Source organism: Camelus dromedarius, chromosome 25 (assembly GCF_036321535.1).
Source record: "Camelus dromedarius isolate mCamDro1 chromosome 25, mCamDro1.pat, whole genome shotgun sequence".
Classification (NCBI taxonomy): domain Eukaryota; kingdom Metazoa; phylum Chordata; class Mammalia; order Artiodactyla; family Camelidae; genus Camelus; species Camelus dromedarius.
In genome coordinates this window covers 27,141,843-27,158,358 of record NC_087460.1, presented here as the reverse complement: position 1 = coordinate 27,158,358, position 16,516 = coordinate 27,141,843, and the positions used below count along the sequence as shown (strand labels likewise).

Genomic DNA, 16,516 nt, shown 5'->3' with positions numbered 1-16,516 from the left:
AGAGGATAAATACTGGGGAGGGTATAGCCCAGTGGTAGAGCACACGCCTAGCGTACACAATGCCCTGGGTTCAATCTCCAGGACCTTCTCTAAAAATAAATAAATAAACAAACCTAATTACCTATCACCACCAAAAAAAAAAAAAAAAGACAAATACAAATACTGTTTGATTCCTCTTACACAAAGTATCTACAGTAATCAAATGCATAGAGTCTAAAGTAGAACGGTGGTTGCCAGGGGCAGGGAAGAATGGGAGTAATTACCTAATGAGTTTGGGAAGTTCAAAAAGATCTGGAGATAAAAGGTGGTGATGGCTGCAGAACAATGTGAATGTACTTAATGCCACTGAAATGGTAATAAATTTTGTTATTTTACAATTGAATAGAAAAAAATTTTTGAAGAACTGATAGGACAAATTGTTGGCGAGAATGCAGAGCAACCACAACTCTCATACATCACTGGTGGAACGTGAAATGCCACAATCACTTTGGGAAAATGCCTGCTAATTGCTTACAAAACTGAACCGATGCCTACCCTGCGATATCCCAGCCCCACTCCTTGGCAGTAACTGCAGGGGAAGGAGAGCATTTCCGTACAAGCGTGGTCACAGCAACTGTGCTTGGAATAATCAGAAGCTGGAACTAACCCGGGTGTCAGTCACCAGGAGAACGGCGAAGCGGTGGTGTCTTCCTACAGTTAAACAGTGCGCAGCAGTAACAGGCACAAGGAGTGACACGTGCAGTGACAGAGATAAGCCTCAAAACCATTACGCTGAGTGAAAGGAGAATTCTACTAGAGTAGCTACTGAATGATTCCACTAATAATGAATAAAACAGGCAAAACTCATCCACAATGGAAAAAAAATCGGAAGTGTGATTATCTCTGGGGGATGGAAGTGGGGACTGACTGTGAAGGGACTTCCTGGGTTGAAGGTGATGTTCTCTATTTTGTTGGGGACTTAGGGTTACACAGATGTATGCATTTGTTAAAACTCAATAAATGCCACAATTAAAACTTGTGCATTGCATATGGTTATTTTACCTCCAAAAAATGCCACAAAGAAAGCAACTCTAGTTAATGACACGTGATAGAAATACTTACAGATAAAACGTACCCTGTCTGCAACTTACTTTGAGACATAAGAAATTAAGATGGAATGATGAAAACTTACAGTTTTATACATCAAATAAAAAAAGATGGGACTGATAAAATGGATAGGGGGCTAGACAGAAACATGACAAAGCACACAGAGTAAAATCTTACCTCTAGCATTGAAAAAGGCACCATGAATATCTCCTTTCTTTTCAAATAGTTAGGCAGTGACTTCTTGAAGCTGATACTTCTGAGTAATCTAGGAAAAAGGAAATGACAAACCTTCACAGATCTTTTTCATGGAGTCAGAAGATTCTATTAAGAATGAAAAAAAAAACTCTGGATAATAAAAAATGAATTCAAACCCTAGAAGTATGTTACTTTACAGTATAACATGCAAATATTTGACTTTCTAGTCTTCGAGTGGCCCATTTGGGACTCTAACTGAACCAAGGTCATTCATTTTTTTCTACTTTTTATTTTAAAAGTTGTTTGTGAACCTGAATTATGCGTATCCATGACACAAAAGGTAACATGAATATATAAACAATAATAATATACACCAGAAACTGACAAGTGTAACTACACACAAAATACTTAGAACAAAATGACAATGAAACCACTACACATTCGCTTGTGGGATCTCAATAAAAATTCATAAACTAAGTTTCTAGGGAGTAAATGAGAAATAGCAATTAAGCTACGATAAAACAAAGAAAAGTAGTACAGAAGAGAATGTCACAGAATCAACAGAGAAACAACAGAGGTTTTTAAAAATCCCCAGTTAGTCTTTGGAAAGACTAATAGAGTAGAATAATACTTTCTTACTAAGGAAAAAGAGAAGCACAAATAACACATTAACAGGTTAACAGATCAAAGAAGGAAAATATGTGATCATCTCAATAAATAGAGAAAAAAATCATTTGATAAAATGCAGCACAGCACCCGTTCCTGACAAAAATAAAAACAATATAAAACACTCTAATCCAAACTGGGAATGGAACTTTTGTAATTTAATAAAAAAAAAAAAAAGCTGTTAAAATCCTACAATAAAAGCCGTAGTTAATATAAAATGGTAGACACATTCACTTTTAAATCAGGAACGACAGTGCACACTGTCATTGCCTCTTTTCAGTAAAACCCCAGAGCTCCTAGACCTCTGACAGGAGACTGAAAAAAGCATAAGATTGGAAAGGAAAAAAACTACCATGGTTCTCACAAAATATTACGGTCATAATAAAAAATCTACACTATTTGAATGAAAAAATACTTCAGCCTCGTTGCTAGATATAAAACAACATGCTAAACTTAGTAACATGCACCAAAAGTAATCAGTAAAAAATGTCATTTCAAAAAATTTTCTTTAGAATGTTAAGAAGTTTAAGTATCTGGGAACAAATTTAAGAAAACACACAAGAGACAAGATGTTATATAAAGTGACAAAGCCTCACCAAAGAGCACAAAGGGCATTTTTAAAAGGCAACCATGGTGCTGGATGTGAAAACAATACCATAAAATGTCAATTCTCCTGGAATGAATCTAAATTCAATGCATTTCTTCATCAAAATCCTAGAAAATGTATTATTTATAAAGGTATGTGACAATGTGATTCCTAAACTGATATGAAATAGTAAGAGGCCAAGAACAGCCAAAGGGTTTCAAAGAAAAAGAATGATGAGGGAAGAATTTTCTTTCAACTAGTAAATCTTATTCTAAAGCTGTTTTCATTAAAATCTGTGGTATTAGTATAAGGAAAGAAAAATGACCAAAAAAGAACAGAATCCGCAGAAACATCTACGTGTATTTGGGAGTTTGGTGTATGGCATTAAAAATAAGGGAAGAAAGGACAAAATGACACGTGGATCATCAGTCATCCACATGGAAAAAATATATAAATCCCTCTCTTGGTCTGTTTACAAAAATAAATTCCAGATAAAATGTAAAAAACCAAACTATAAAACTCATATAAGAGGATATCCTTTATGCCATTAAAGTAGGAATGGAAATAAAAGTCACACACACAAAAACTTAACTTTAAAGGAAAATACTGATAATTAAAATGGAAATCACTGAAAACGAATTTAAAAAATATGCCATAACAGCATGGAAGGAGGCACCTCCAACATAAAAGAGCGCTTAGCATCAGAAACCCAGAAATAACAAGAACTTTGAGAAATCAGTGCAAAGGGCAAATCCTTACTAGGAAAACGGGCCAGTGATGTGAACAGATAGTTCAGGGACAAGAAAACCCAGTGTCATTGAACACATGGAAAGCGATGAAGTGTCATGAGTGATCAATGAGAACCATCAGAACTGGCAGAAATTAAAGTCCAAAACAACAAGGCTACGTGTCATGCTCCATCAAATAAAAAAAGACATAAGACGTCTAAATATTAGGAACATGCAAGGATGTGAAAAAACAGCAAACTAAAAACACGGATGAGGAGGATGGAAACAACTAAGAAATCAACTTGGCAAAAACCAGTGGAATTAAGCTACTCTACTGTCTAAAGAATCCCACTTCCGGGGATATTAAGGCACATTACTTAGAGAAACCTCACCTGAGTACCTAGGAGATATGCACAAAGATGTCCCATGGAGCAGTTTGTAACGGCCAAGGACTGCAGACAATCGGAACGTCCACGAATAGGGAAATACATGAACTGTGGCCGGTCAGTCAGTAGACTGCTTTTATTTATTTACTTTTTTTATTGAAGTATAGTCAGTGTACAATGTTGTGGTCAGTCAATAGACTACTGTATAAAGGTTAAAATGAATGAACTAGATCTATACATATAAAGATAGATAAAAATTAATAAAAAAACAATTTGCATTTGGATACATACAGTATATCATTATACAAATTTTTAAAATATATAAAACTGTATCTTGTGTTCCTTAGGTAAATGCACATATAGGGAAAATTAAAAACATGGATGGGAAGGAGAAACTGCCCAACTTCACGTGGGTGATAAGCTCAGGGGGACATAACAGGTAATGGGTGCTTTATTTCTAAAACAAACAACAAAACAACAAAGATAGAAGCCAGTACAGCAGAGTGTTCACATTTATAAAATTGGGTTGGTGGGTATACATGTACCTGATGTTCTGTACATTTCTATACATTTGAAATATTTCATAATTAAAATTTTTTAAGTGTGTCGGCAGTTCAGGAGGTGGATGTGGAAAACGCAGGTTACCGTTTCAGGAGTACTAACAGCAGAGGAAAGGAGACCTGATGGAGGCTTAAAAACAAATTTTAAACAGGGAATGTGCTACCTCTCCTCCTAGACTAGAGTTCATGTGTATATGCGTATACACACAGGTACGCGCGCGTGTACGCACACATTCATTTTCATTTGGAAACAGGAGAATACGAGGAAAAGAAGATCCAGGCAACACCTGCGCTAAGGCTCCTGGCTGCCATTCAGCCTGTAGGTTCCGGCACAGCAGGACCATGTGACATCAGTGCCTGCAAGTTAGAGTGTGTTTTGTTATTATTTTTATGGTATTCCTTTTTCTACATTTATCAAGTTGGCTATAATGGCTGTGAACCTTGACTAATAACAATGATGGACACGTGCTGTTTCTGATTTTACTGGAATAAACAAAGAAGAACTTTATCACAGCAATGGAGCCCATGCACCATGGAGTCAGACTGGGTTTAATCTCAGGTGCTAGCACTTACGAGGTATAAACTTAAGCAGGTAATTTAATATGAGTCTCCCTTTGCTCATTTATACAATGGTGAATGATTAAGGGAAGTTGACTCTTGCCTCCTCTACACCATTGGTCTCACCTGAATGCTTTCTTCCAGGTGGCAGCACTCCAGGCCTGGCAGCATCTCTATAACCCGGTTGGGGCTGAACGGACACAACAGCTCAGTGAACTGCTCTGCGACACACGGAGACGTTTGCAGCAATTCTTGATTTACAACGACATCTTCTCTAAAACAAAAAGCATTATGTAATCACATCTATAATTAAAGCTACAGGTAAAAAGTACGTTACCAAGACTGCTTTTTGGCCAGGTAAAACTGCAAATTACATCAGAGACCTTCTAAAGCATGGTATTTCTCATTTAAGTGGAAAAACAATCTTCAGTAACAATATTCAGCGGTGGCGCCTCTAAGTCATATTCACACTACAGGGCTAACTTTCTATAAATTGAATCTAATGGTATAGTTCCCTTGCGTAAAACACTTAGTAATTCTCCAGCACACAGAAGATTCAGTATATTATTTCTTAGCTTTACATATTAAATTGTTCACTGTAAGCCCCCAAACCCTATTTTCCAGTCTCTATACTTCTAACTTCTCCCCCCAACATATTTATAGCTTCATCTTCTGCTATCGCCCACACGTCATCCTCTGAAAATGCATGACGCTTTGTGCCTTTAAGTCTCTGCACACCCAGGACCCTTTATCTAGAACTCCTGCCCAATTCTCTGCCTAGACAACTGATAAATTATTTAAGCCCAGTTCGTGCGTATCTAGGAACTCCTGTCTGACTCTCTCACACAGTCAATCCCTCTCTCCTCTTGTTCCTGCAGCACTTTTTTACTATGTCTGGTGTAGAGCTTTTAACACTGTACTGTGCTTATACAAGTGCTTCTCAGCTCCTATGAAAAAATTAAAGAAAACAATGTACACTTATCTGTGCCCCCCAGAGACTACCATACTGTGGGAGGTGGGGGGTGGGGGGCACAGTAGTGGGAAAATGAAGCGTGTCAGTGAATGAACTCCGCATCTCTGTCTCTTATGCCAGCTGCCTCCCACTCACTGCTGTGGTTTCCATCCTGTGTACGTGTCTCCTACTACTATTACTGCCACGTGGGGACCCTGGGTTGTGCTACGTGTCCCTGTCACCGTCCTGTTCCCTATCTCTACCACTCAGTGGCCATAAAGGTAGTGAGCAAAGCACTCTCCCAGCAATGCCGTGGTGGTGATGAGTGGAATACTAGCTGCATGATACATACAGTACTTCCAACTGATCATCTCAGTATTCAACATTAATACAGCTATATTCCAATTAAGATTTTCCAAGAAAAATTCTAGTCATCATTAACAATGTGAGGATGACAGAAGTCTGAATAAATTACATGAAACCCAAAGAGAATACCGTTGCAGCTACTACAGCAGAAGATATGGGGCGGGGGGGGCCTCTGTGGTTATGATGTCTAGGGTGAGTGCAAAATTTACCTGAAGTTTTTTAAGGACTGTTTCAATCTGTTTAGAAAAGTGAGTAGCAACCAGCTCTGCAGCTTTACCAGGCCTCAGGGACACAAGTTCCTGGAATGAAAGGCAAAGATGAAATGATCTTTAACATTAAATTTAAATAGAATTTCCACAGATGTGAAGCATGATCACCTCCTTCAAAATTTTCATGGGCTTCTACACTGCCTTTCAGGAGACCTCAACACAGGGCCTCAATTTTAATTAAAGGCATATTTAGCAAAATTTTAAAAGTACCATGTGAAAAACCTGATTTTGATATAAAAGGTATAATTCAGAATTCTTAGAAAATGAAAGCACTAAACATTCAGGACTTAGGTGACGACACCTACAGGATGAAAAGGAAAAAACACCTCCCCAAACTCCCCTCAGGGAATTTCATCCTTGATCTTAGAGCCCTAACTTTAAAGAAATGAAAAAAAGGAATATAGCTGCAATTTCTCTGGCTAAGAATTCTGAAATTTTACTTCTGATGCCTGGTGGATTTTGAAATCAGAAGTGTCTTAAGAAAGGAACTTAAGGTCATAACTCTAAGAGGTTGACCACTCTTGGTAAGGCCAATTTCTGTTGAATCTAAGACCTCCAATCTGCCCTCTCTTTGAACCTTCCTCAGTACCACTGGCTCTTCTTTTCTTCTTGAAACTCTTTTCGTGCTTGGTTTCTGTGACCCTGTTACACCTTTTCAATTGCATATTCTATTGCTAAAATGCAAAGATTGGCTACAGATCAACATATTATATTACCAAATAAAAATAAGTTATTATGACTGCAAAACTTATATCTAGTAATTTTATGATAGTATTTGTAGATGAATAATAATTAGCTGATAGAAATAACTAGTTCATACCACTTTATACATCTCAAAACAGAGAAGGTAGTATCACAAATAAAGAAAATGTTACTACTGATCTTCAGACATTAAGAAGAAACTATTATGAATTAATGTTGAGAATCTGAATGGGTAAATTCCTGGAAAAGTATAATTTACTAAGCTGATGTAAGAAATGGAAAAGCTGTGCTGATTTTTAACCACTAAAGAAGTTGAATAGTCAAAAATCTTCCCATATGGAACACTCTAGGCCCAAATAGCTTCACTCTAAGTCCTAGCAATCATTTAAGGAAGAACTATTCCCAACATTAAATCTCATAAAGAACAGAAAAGAGGGAAACTTCCTCAGCTCACTGTATAAGGCTAACAAAATTCTGATACCTAAACCCAACAGAAGATAAGAAAGAAAAGGAAAATCACAGATCAATCTTATCGTGAACACTGATACAAACAGACATCCTAAATAAAAACAAAACACAAAATGTATAAAAAGGATAACATACTAGGATCAAGTTACGGTTATCCAGAGTTCAAGGGTGCTTTAACATCAATAAAATTTATAACGACAACATAACGCCATTTGCAGCAACATGGATGCTCCTGGAGAATGTCATTCTAAGTGAAGTAAGCCAGAAAGAGAAAGAAAAATACCGTATGAGATCGCTCATATGTGGAATCTAAAACACAAAAACAAAAACAAATAAAAACAAAGCGTAAATACAGGACAGAAATAGACTCATAGACAGAGAATACAGACTTGTGGTTGCCAGGGGGGTGGAGGGTGGGAAGGGATAGACTGGGATTTCAAAATTGTAGAATAAACAAGATTACACTGTATAGCACAGGGAAATATACACAAAATGTTATGATAATTCAGAGAAAAAAATGAGACAATGAGTGTGTATATGTCCATGAATGACTGAAAAATTGTGAACACTGGAATTTGACACATTGTAAAATGATTATGAATCAATAAAAAATGTTTAAAAAAATTTATAACGAAAATATAAGGGAGAAAAGGTAATGAAATTTATTCTTGAGAAAAACTGTTAGCATACTAGAAATAAAAGCCTTCCATAAAAATTTTATAGTAAATATTGCACACGTTAGAAATAAAAAATTTTTAATTATTAACAATAGCACTACTGTGCTAAAAAATATACAGTTGTGACAGTAAACCTAACAATCTAGAGATGAAAAATCTCTACAGAGAAAATTTAAAAACTTTATAGAAAGACAACTGAATAAAGGGTTATGCCAAATGGTCACTAAATAGAAGACTCATGATGTAAAGATGTCAATTTAAACTGACATTGAATGACAGATTCAGTGCAACCCCGATTAGAATCAGAAGGTTAAAAAAGTTTTGCGGTGCAATTTGACAAGTTGATTCTAAAGTGTATTTGGAAGTATCAAAGGTCAAGAATAGTCAATACTCTCTTAAAGATATCAATAAAGTAATAATATTTAGGACAGTGTGGTACTGATGTAGAAACGAACATCAATCAAACAGAAAAGGGCCCAGAAAAACAGACCAAGCATATAGACCCTTGCTACACTCATGGTAAGGCCACACTGCTGAGCATGGGGAAAGGCAACCTTTCAAAATAACTGCTGCTGGGGGAGCTAGGCATCCATATTTTTTAAAATTACATGACTCTCCACCTCAAACCATATACAAAAACTGCTTTCGGATGGATGTAAGATTTAAAGATGGAAAAAAAAAAAAACTTCTAGATAATAATATAGGAGTACTTTTCCTTTGATATGGAAAGAAAAAATTATTTTGACTACTTGAGAAAAAAAAAGTTTTTATTAAAAAGAACCATAGAAAAAAGCCAGAGAGAATATTTACAACAGGTATCACTGAGAAAAAGACTTAACATCCAGCTACATAAAGAACTCCTACAGATCAGTAAAGACAAGAGACATTCCACCAGAAAAATGAGCAGAAGACTTGAACAAGCACAGAAAGGAAATTTAAATGGCCAACAAACATAACAAGGCTACCAATCTCATGAATAATTAAGAATACATAAACTTAAAACATAATGAAATATTACACATACACTAGATTGACAAAATTTTAAAATCCAGCAAGAATACACAGCTAATGGCAAGGGGAGGAGGGTTGCCCTGGGGAAGCCTTTGGATTTGCCCCAGTCTTCCCTGTCTCCCCAACACCTGGCTTGTGGGCACCCTTTGCTGTCCCTGGTGGCAGGACACATATTTCCCAGTTTACTTACTGGAGGTTGGTGAGATGGGGTCAGCTGGTACTGGTCAGGTGACCCCCACCCCCCCGTGGCAGCAGAGGCCACCCCCAAGCCAGGCCGCAAGGGAGACTGGAGCAAATAGGCCAGCTTCTCCAAGGCAGGCCCCCTCCCCCAGGTGCCCTCTGCTCCCTGACTACACCACACCCACCTCCTGGGAGCTGGCTGACCTGGGGACCTGCCTAGAGTGAACCTGGGGTAGCAGAGGCTGCTCCCAGGCCAGGCCAGGCCAGGCCACAGGGAGATGGGAGCAAATGACTGGCTTGGAAGGGGCAGCCCCCCTCCTCCCGTCGCTGCTGCCTCCGCTGCTACCATCCTCCCAGCCCCCTGACTGCACTGAGCCCATGGTATTACCAAAGTGGGTCCAGAGAGAACATATCTCAACATAGTAAAAGCTATTTGTAACAAACCTATAGCCAGCATAATACTCTACGGTGAAAAGCTGAAAGCCTTTCCACTAAAATCTGGAACAAGACAAGGATGCTCACTCTCACCAGCTCTATTCAGTACAGTATCAAAAATCCTAGAATAGCAATTAGACAACAAAAAGAAAGAAAAGGGATCCAAGTTGGAAGACAAGAGGTAAAATTGTCATTCTATGCGGATGACATGGTACTATACACAGAAAACCCTAAAGGCTCCGCACGAAAACTGTAAGAGCTACTGAAAGAATTCAGCAAGGTAGCAGGACACAGCAACAACATACAGAAATGAGTGGCATTTCTCTACACGAAAGTAATAATCCCTTTTAAAACCACCCAAAAACATAAAATACGTAGGAATAAATCTGACCAAGGAAGTGAAACACATCTGCAAAGGCCTACAAAACACTAAGGAAATTAGAAAGGACTTAAAGAAATGGAAATATATCCCATGTTCTTGCATTGGAAGAATTAATATTGCTAAAGTGGCCATACTACCCAAAGCAATCTACAGATTTAATCAGATTCCTATCAAATTACCCAGGACATTTTTCACAGAATTAGAACAAATCATCCTAAAATTTATATGGAATAATAAAAGATTCAGAATTACCAAAGCATTATGGAAGAAAAAGAATGAAGCTGGAGGAATAACCCTCCCAGACTGCACACAATACTACAGAGCTACAATCAAAACAGCATGGTATTCATACAAAAACAGACATACGGATCAATGGAACCGAATGGAGAGCCCAAAAGTAAACCCACAAACTTCTGGTCAATTAATCTTTGACAAAGGAGGCACGAATATACAATGGAGTAAAGACAGTCTCTTCAACAAATGGTGTAGGGAAAACTGGACAGCTGCATGCAAATCAATGAAGTTAGACTACTCCCTCACACCATACACAAATATAAATTCAAAAATGGCTAAAAGACTTAAACATATAGACAATATACTATAAACCTCTTAGAAAAAAACATAGGCAAAACATTACCTCATGTATATCTCAGCAACATTCTCCTATGGCAGTCTACCCAAGCAATAGAAAACAAACAAAAAAAGCAAAAATAAGCAAATAGGACCTAACTAAACTTATAAGCTTTTGCATACCAAAGGAAACTATAAGCAAAACAAAACGACAATCTACAGAATGGGAGAAAATAATTATAAATAATTCAACTGGCAAAGCCTAAATTTCCAGAATATATAAACAGCTCATAAAACTTAATAACAAAACACAAACAGCCCAATCCAAAAATGGGCAGAAGACCTAAACAAGCAATTCTCCAAGGAAGAAATACAAATGATCAATAGACACATGAAAAAATGCTTAATATCACTAATTATCATAGAAATGCAAATCAAAACTACAAAACCCCAGTCCTAACAGCCATCATGCAAAAGTTCATGAATGATAAATGCTGGAGAGGGTGTGGAGAAAAGGGAACCCTCTTATACTGCTGCTGGGAATGCAGTTTGGTGTAACCATTACGGAAAACAGTATGGAAATTCCTCAAAACACTAAAAATAGACTTACCCTGTGATCCAACAATCCCACTTCTGGGTATATATCTGGACAGAACTCCAATGCGAAAAGATACCTGCACCCCAGTATTCATAACCCCACTATAATATAACAGCCAAGACATGGAAGCAACCTGAATGAAGCAACAGATGACTGCATAAAGAAATCGTGGTATATTTATACAATAGACTACTACTCTGCCATAAAAAAGGATAAAATGATGCCATTTGCAGCAACATGAATGGACCCAGAGATCATTATTCTAAACGAAGTGAGCCAGAAAGAGAAAGAAAACTATCATGATATCACTTATATGTGCAACTTAAAAAAAAAAAAAACCACTATGAGCTCATCTACAAAACATGAACAGACTTGCAGACTTAGTAAACAATCTAATGGTTACCAGGGAAATGGGGTGGGAAGGGAGATTTAAAAATGTTTGCCACTATGTGTAAAAGGAGATTTTTTTTTTTAATTTCTTCTGTATAGCACAGAAACCTATGTTCAATACCTGGTAATACCTAAAATGGAAAAGTCGCTACAGCCACCAACTGAGGAAGAAAGAGAAGAAAGAAGATGTAGTTATCCTGGGATACAGCCCAGTCCTGGGAAAAACTCATGCACCCCAATGTTCACTGCAGCACTATTTACGATAGCCAAGATACGGAAACAACCCAACTGTCTGTCAACAGATGACTGGATAAGGAACATGTACATATACACAACGGAACACTACTCAAACACAAAAGAAGAAAAAAACAATGCCACTTGCAGCAATACGGATGGATCTGAAGACTGTCATTCTAAGTGAAATGGGCCAGAAAGAGGAAAAAAAAAAAAAAGCCATATGACATCACTCATATGAGGAATCTAAAAAATAGTAACAGTAATAATAAGGCCACAAATGGACTTAATTATCATTTTGACTTCTTGAATATGTGTAAGCACATCGGACTGTCCATGATTAGATCACCACATTCTGTTGATTCTTACTTTGTAGTTGGCTTTATTCCTTTAATAACTATGTAAGTTTGAAAATCTAACCTCTTCCTAACAATGATAAATAGTACATGTAGGCAAACTAAAAAATAGTGCAGTATAGCATATGTACGGATCTACATGCAATATAATGTGTACGTGTGGTTGAACTGTAGCAATTCTACCTAATAAAGCTGGAAAAGGGGGTGGGGGGAAACAGACATACGGAACAATGGAACAGAATAGAGCCCCCAGAATTAAACCCACAAACTTCTGGTCAATCAATCTTCGACGAAGAACACGCAGTGAGTAAAGACAGTCTCTTCAGCAAAAGATGTAGCAAAAATTGGACAGCTGCATGTAAATCAATGAAGTCAGGCTACTCTCTCAGACCATACACAGAAATAAATTCAAAGTGGCTTAAAGACTTAAACATGCAGACAAAACACTATAAATCTCTTAGAAGAAAACCAACGGCAAAACATTACCTGGCATAAGCTCTCAGCCATGTTCTCCTAGGGCAGTCTACCCAAGCAACAGAAATAAAAGCAAAAATAAAGAAGCAAACAGGACCTAACTGAACTTACAAGCTTTTGCACAGCAAAGGAAACCATAAGCAAAGCAAAATGACAGCCTACAGGATGGAAGAAAATATCTGTAAATGATTCGACTGACAAAAGGCTTAATTTCCAGAATATATTAAAAGCTCATAAAACTTAGTAACAAAAAACAAACAACTCAATCCAAAAATGGGCAGAAAACCTAACAAGCATTTCTCCAATGAAGACCACAAATGGCCAACGGGCACACAAAAAAATGCTCGAGTATCGCTAATTATCAGAGAAATGCAGATCAAAACTACAAAACCCCAGTCAGAATGGCCCTCACTCAAAAGTTCATGAATGATAAATGCTGGAGAAGGTGTGGAGAAAACGGAACCCTCTTACACTGCTGGTGGGAATGTAGTCTGGTGTAGCCATTATGGAAAACAGGATAGAAATCCCTCAAAAAACCAAAAATATCCAGCAATCCCACTTCTGGGTATGTATTCAGAGGGAACTCCAATGCAGAAAGATAACCTACGCCCCAGTATATACAGCACCACTATACAGATTAGCTAAGACGTGGAAGCAACTGAAATGAAGCAATAGGTGACTGTAAGTTCTGATATTATTTATACAACGGAATACTACTCTGCCGTAAAAAGGATAAAACAATGCCATTTGCAGCAGTATGGATGAACCTAGAGACTGTCATTCTAAGAGAAGTGAGCCAGAAAGAGAAAAATGCCATATGGTATCACTAATACGCGCCATCTTAAACAAAAAAGAAGACACTGTGAACTCCTCTTTTGAGAGTAAGATTCAGACTTGGGAAACAATCTTACGGTTACAAGGGAAAGGGGGTGGGAAGGGATAAATTTGGGAGATTGAGATTTACAGATGTCAGCTACTGTATAAAAACGGATTTTTTTTTAAAGTTTCTTCTGTATAGCACACAAGCCTACGTTCAATACCTGGTGATAACCTAAAATGGAGAAGTCGCTACAGCCACCAACTGAGGAAGCAAGAGAAAAAAGGTGAGTCAGTTATACTGGACTAGAGCCCAGTCCTGGGAAAGTCCTTGCCAGCCACTGAGGCTGTCCACTGACCGCACTGCGCCCTCCTCCCAGGAGCAGGCTGACACGAAGACAGGCTTCCTATGTGAATTTCGGGCAGCAAAGGCCGCCCCAGGACAGGCCCCTGGGGAAATGGGAGCAAGTCCCTCCCCCTCCCATCGGAGTGCAGCAACCCCTCCCCGCTGCCTCCCCCTAACAGCACCACGCCTGCCTCCCTGGAACCCACTGACTTGGAAACAAGTGTCCAGCGAACCTGGGGCAGCAGCGAGAGGGGCGCTGCCCCCGGCGAGCTGATCAATTTGCTCTTATCTCCCCCCGCGACATGGCCTGAGGACTGCGTCTGCTGCCCAAGGCACTTCCCGAGGTCAGCCTGCCCCTGGGAGGAGGGCGCGGTGTGGTCAGTCAGCGGCAGCAGCGGCAGGTGTAGGGGTCCGTCTCTGCGAGCCTGTGGATTGCTTCAAACTGCCCACCGGCGTGTCCTAGCCTTGACCTCTGCTGCCCCAGGTTCGCAGGACTCAAGTTTCAGGTCAGCCTGCTCCTGGAAGGCAGGACCTGTGCTTGTGCTGCAGGGGGCAGCGGCGGTGGCGGGATTGGGGCTGCCACATGCTAGCGCGGGGATTTGCTCCCATTTCCCACCGTCGCTGCCGCCGCCCCCCGACAGCACCTCCTCATCTCCCAGGGGCAGAAATGACCTGCAACAGAGGCCCTGCAAATCTGGACAACAAAAGCTGCCCCCAGGACAGGACTCATGAGAGACGGGAGCAAATTCACAGGCTCCCAAGGGTAGACCTTCTCGCCGTCGCCACCGCCCCCGCACCCTGACAGCACCACACCCGCCTCCTGGGAACAGGCCATGGTCTGAAGACCAGTCGTACGTGCTCCCTTGCCATCCAGTGCCCTCCCACCTCCTGGGGTGGCGGCATCCGCTATCCCCTGGGTACAAGCGGCAACGAAGAGGCGCCCGTAGTACTAATGAGCGGGAAGGAAAAGTGGGCACCACGAACCACGCGGCGGCCCCCGACCCACCTCAGGGTCCAAACGGGTCGCGAGGCCCCGGCCTCACCTACGCACCGCTGCCCGCGAGCGCAGCCCAGGCTTCACCCGCCGGCTCCCGACCTGCGCGCCCCCACCAAGCGCCCCCTCACCGGCTCGGCGGCGGCAGCGGAGGCGGCAGCACGCGGCGGCCCAGATCCCAGGCCACGTTCCTCCTCCAGAACCTGGTCCGGGAGCACTCGGCTCCCGCCCGGCTTTCACACGCTCCGGGCGGGTCCGGTCGGCGCATCTGTGCGTCCACGCACATGCGCGCCCCTCCTCCTCCCGCCCGCAGCGCGGACGCTCAGGCTGGAACTCCTGTTGCTTGGGAGGTGGGGACTGGTGCCAGGCTGGGGGCTGGGGGCAAGGGCCTGGCAGTGGGGCGGGGGGCCCATCCCTTTACCCGCCCCACCGGGTCTCCATCCTTAACACCCCCATCCCATCACCTACCGGTCCTGGCACCCAACCAAAACCATGACCAGCTCAGGGCCAGGCCACACCCCCTAGCCCCACTCCCCCTGCTCGCCTTCCCTCCCAAACCCTGTGACTGCCCCCCCCCACCTACAGCCAAGCCCCCAAGTCTCCCACCGGACCCATGAAATGGGACTTCCTCTCACACCGAGGTCCCCGCCCCGACACTCCACCACGCTAGTAACCTATGGCCCCCACGCCACAAGCTCAGCCCTCATGCCTCACTGCAGGACCCCCAACATCCCAAGATGGTCCCCCTCACCCCTCCGATGGGTCAGTTCCTCTCTGAGCGGCCCCTCACCCCTCAGCGTGTCCCCCCTCACCGTGGGATCCCCCCTCCCAGTGCATCCCTACCCCAGGTGACCCCTTCACCCATCACCTTGCGTGTGGGGCGTGGAGGTCTGGGCTCTGGTCCCCATGGGGACTGCCACCAGCGGGGATCCAGCCTAGTGTGCTGCTGCACAGCTAGTGTTGGAGGCTACAGGGCGTGGCGGGTGAGGCTGGAGGCGGTTCCAATACCTGCCCCTGCACCCTGACCCCTGCTCTGTGCTCTGTGCCTCCTCTGAGCCAGCGGGTCATGGTAGTCCTAGGCTGCCCACCACTGGCAGTTGGGCCATGGTTTGTTGATGGCCCTGATGATCAAGACCCCTAGGGCGGAGACATTTGGCACGTGGACCTGCAGGGGTGAGGGTGGTGCGGAGTGTGCAGCTGAGCCTGGGGACAGATAGCAGGCAGGTGGGCTATGTGCATGGCCTGGGCTCAATCCTGGTGGGTTCAGGGACCCTGTTTATTCACGCCAGGGCAGAGGGAAGAGGGATGGGAGCTTCGAAAGTGTCCAAGCCAAGGCTAGAGAGCAAAGCAGGCAACTGCACTGGCCAGGCCACCTTGGAACCCTCCACAACCCTGGTCTTTGCCTACGGAGAGACTGACCTTCACCCGCCAATGAGACGTCGCCTCCCCCTCCCCCCATATAGTTTACAGGCAATTGAAGGGACTTTGATAGGTAATTATAATAGGAGATCAGGTCCACAGTTATGGTGAA

General features: G+C 41.8%; 1 protein-coding gene across 12 annotated transcripts in view; it reads right to left on the bottom strand.

Annotated features, from left to right (window-relative positions):
- LOC105084210 (ankyrin repeat domain-containing protein 26) overlaps window positions 1-16,516 on the bottom strand; it is a 97,416-nt gene that overhangs the window by 65,613 nt on the left and 15,287 nt on the right. For 9 of the 12 annotated variants that reach the window (XM_064479190.1, XM_064479200.1, XM_064479198.1 and 6 more), the window contains 3 exons: window positions 6,293-6,382; window positions 4,892-5,039; window positions 1,264-1,351 (listed from right to left, as the gene is read on the bottom strand). The gene's annotated coding sequence lies outside the window, so the exon portion shown is untranslated. Of the gene's footprint in view, window positions 1-1,263; window positions 1,352-4,494; window positions 4,565-4,891; window positions 5,040-6,292; window positions 6,383-7,657; window positions 7,676-16,516 lie in introns of those variants that run through there. The other 3 variants (XM_064479191.1, XM_064479192.1, XM_064479194.1) reach the window with 3 other exon arrangements.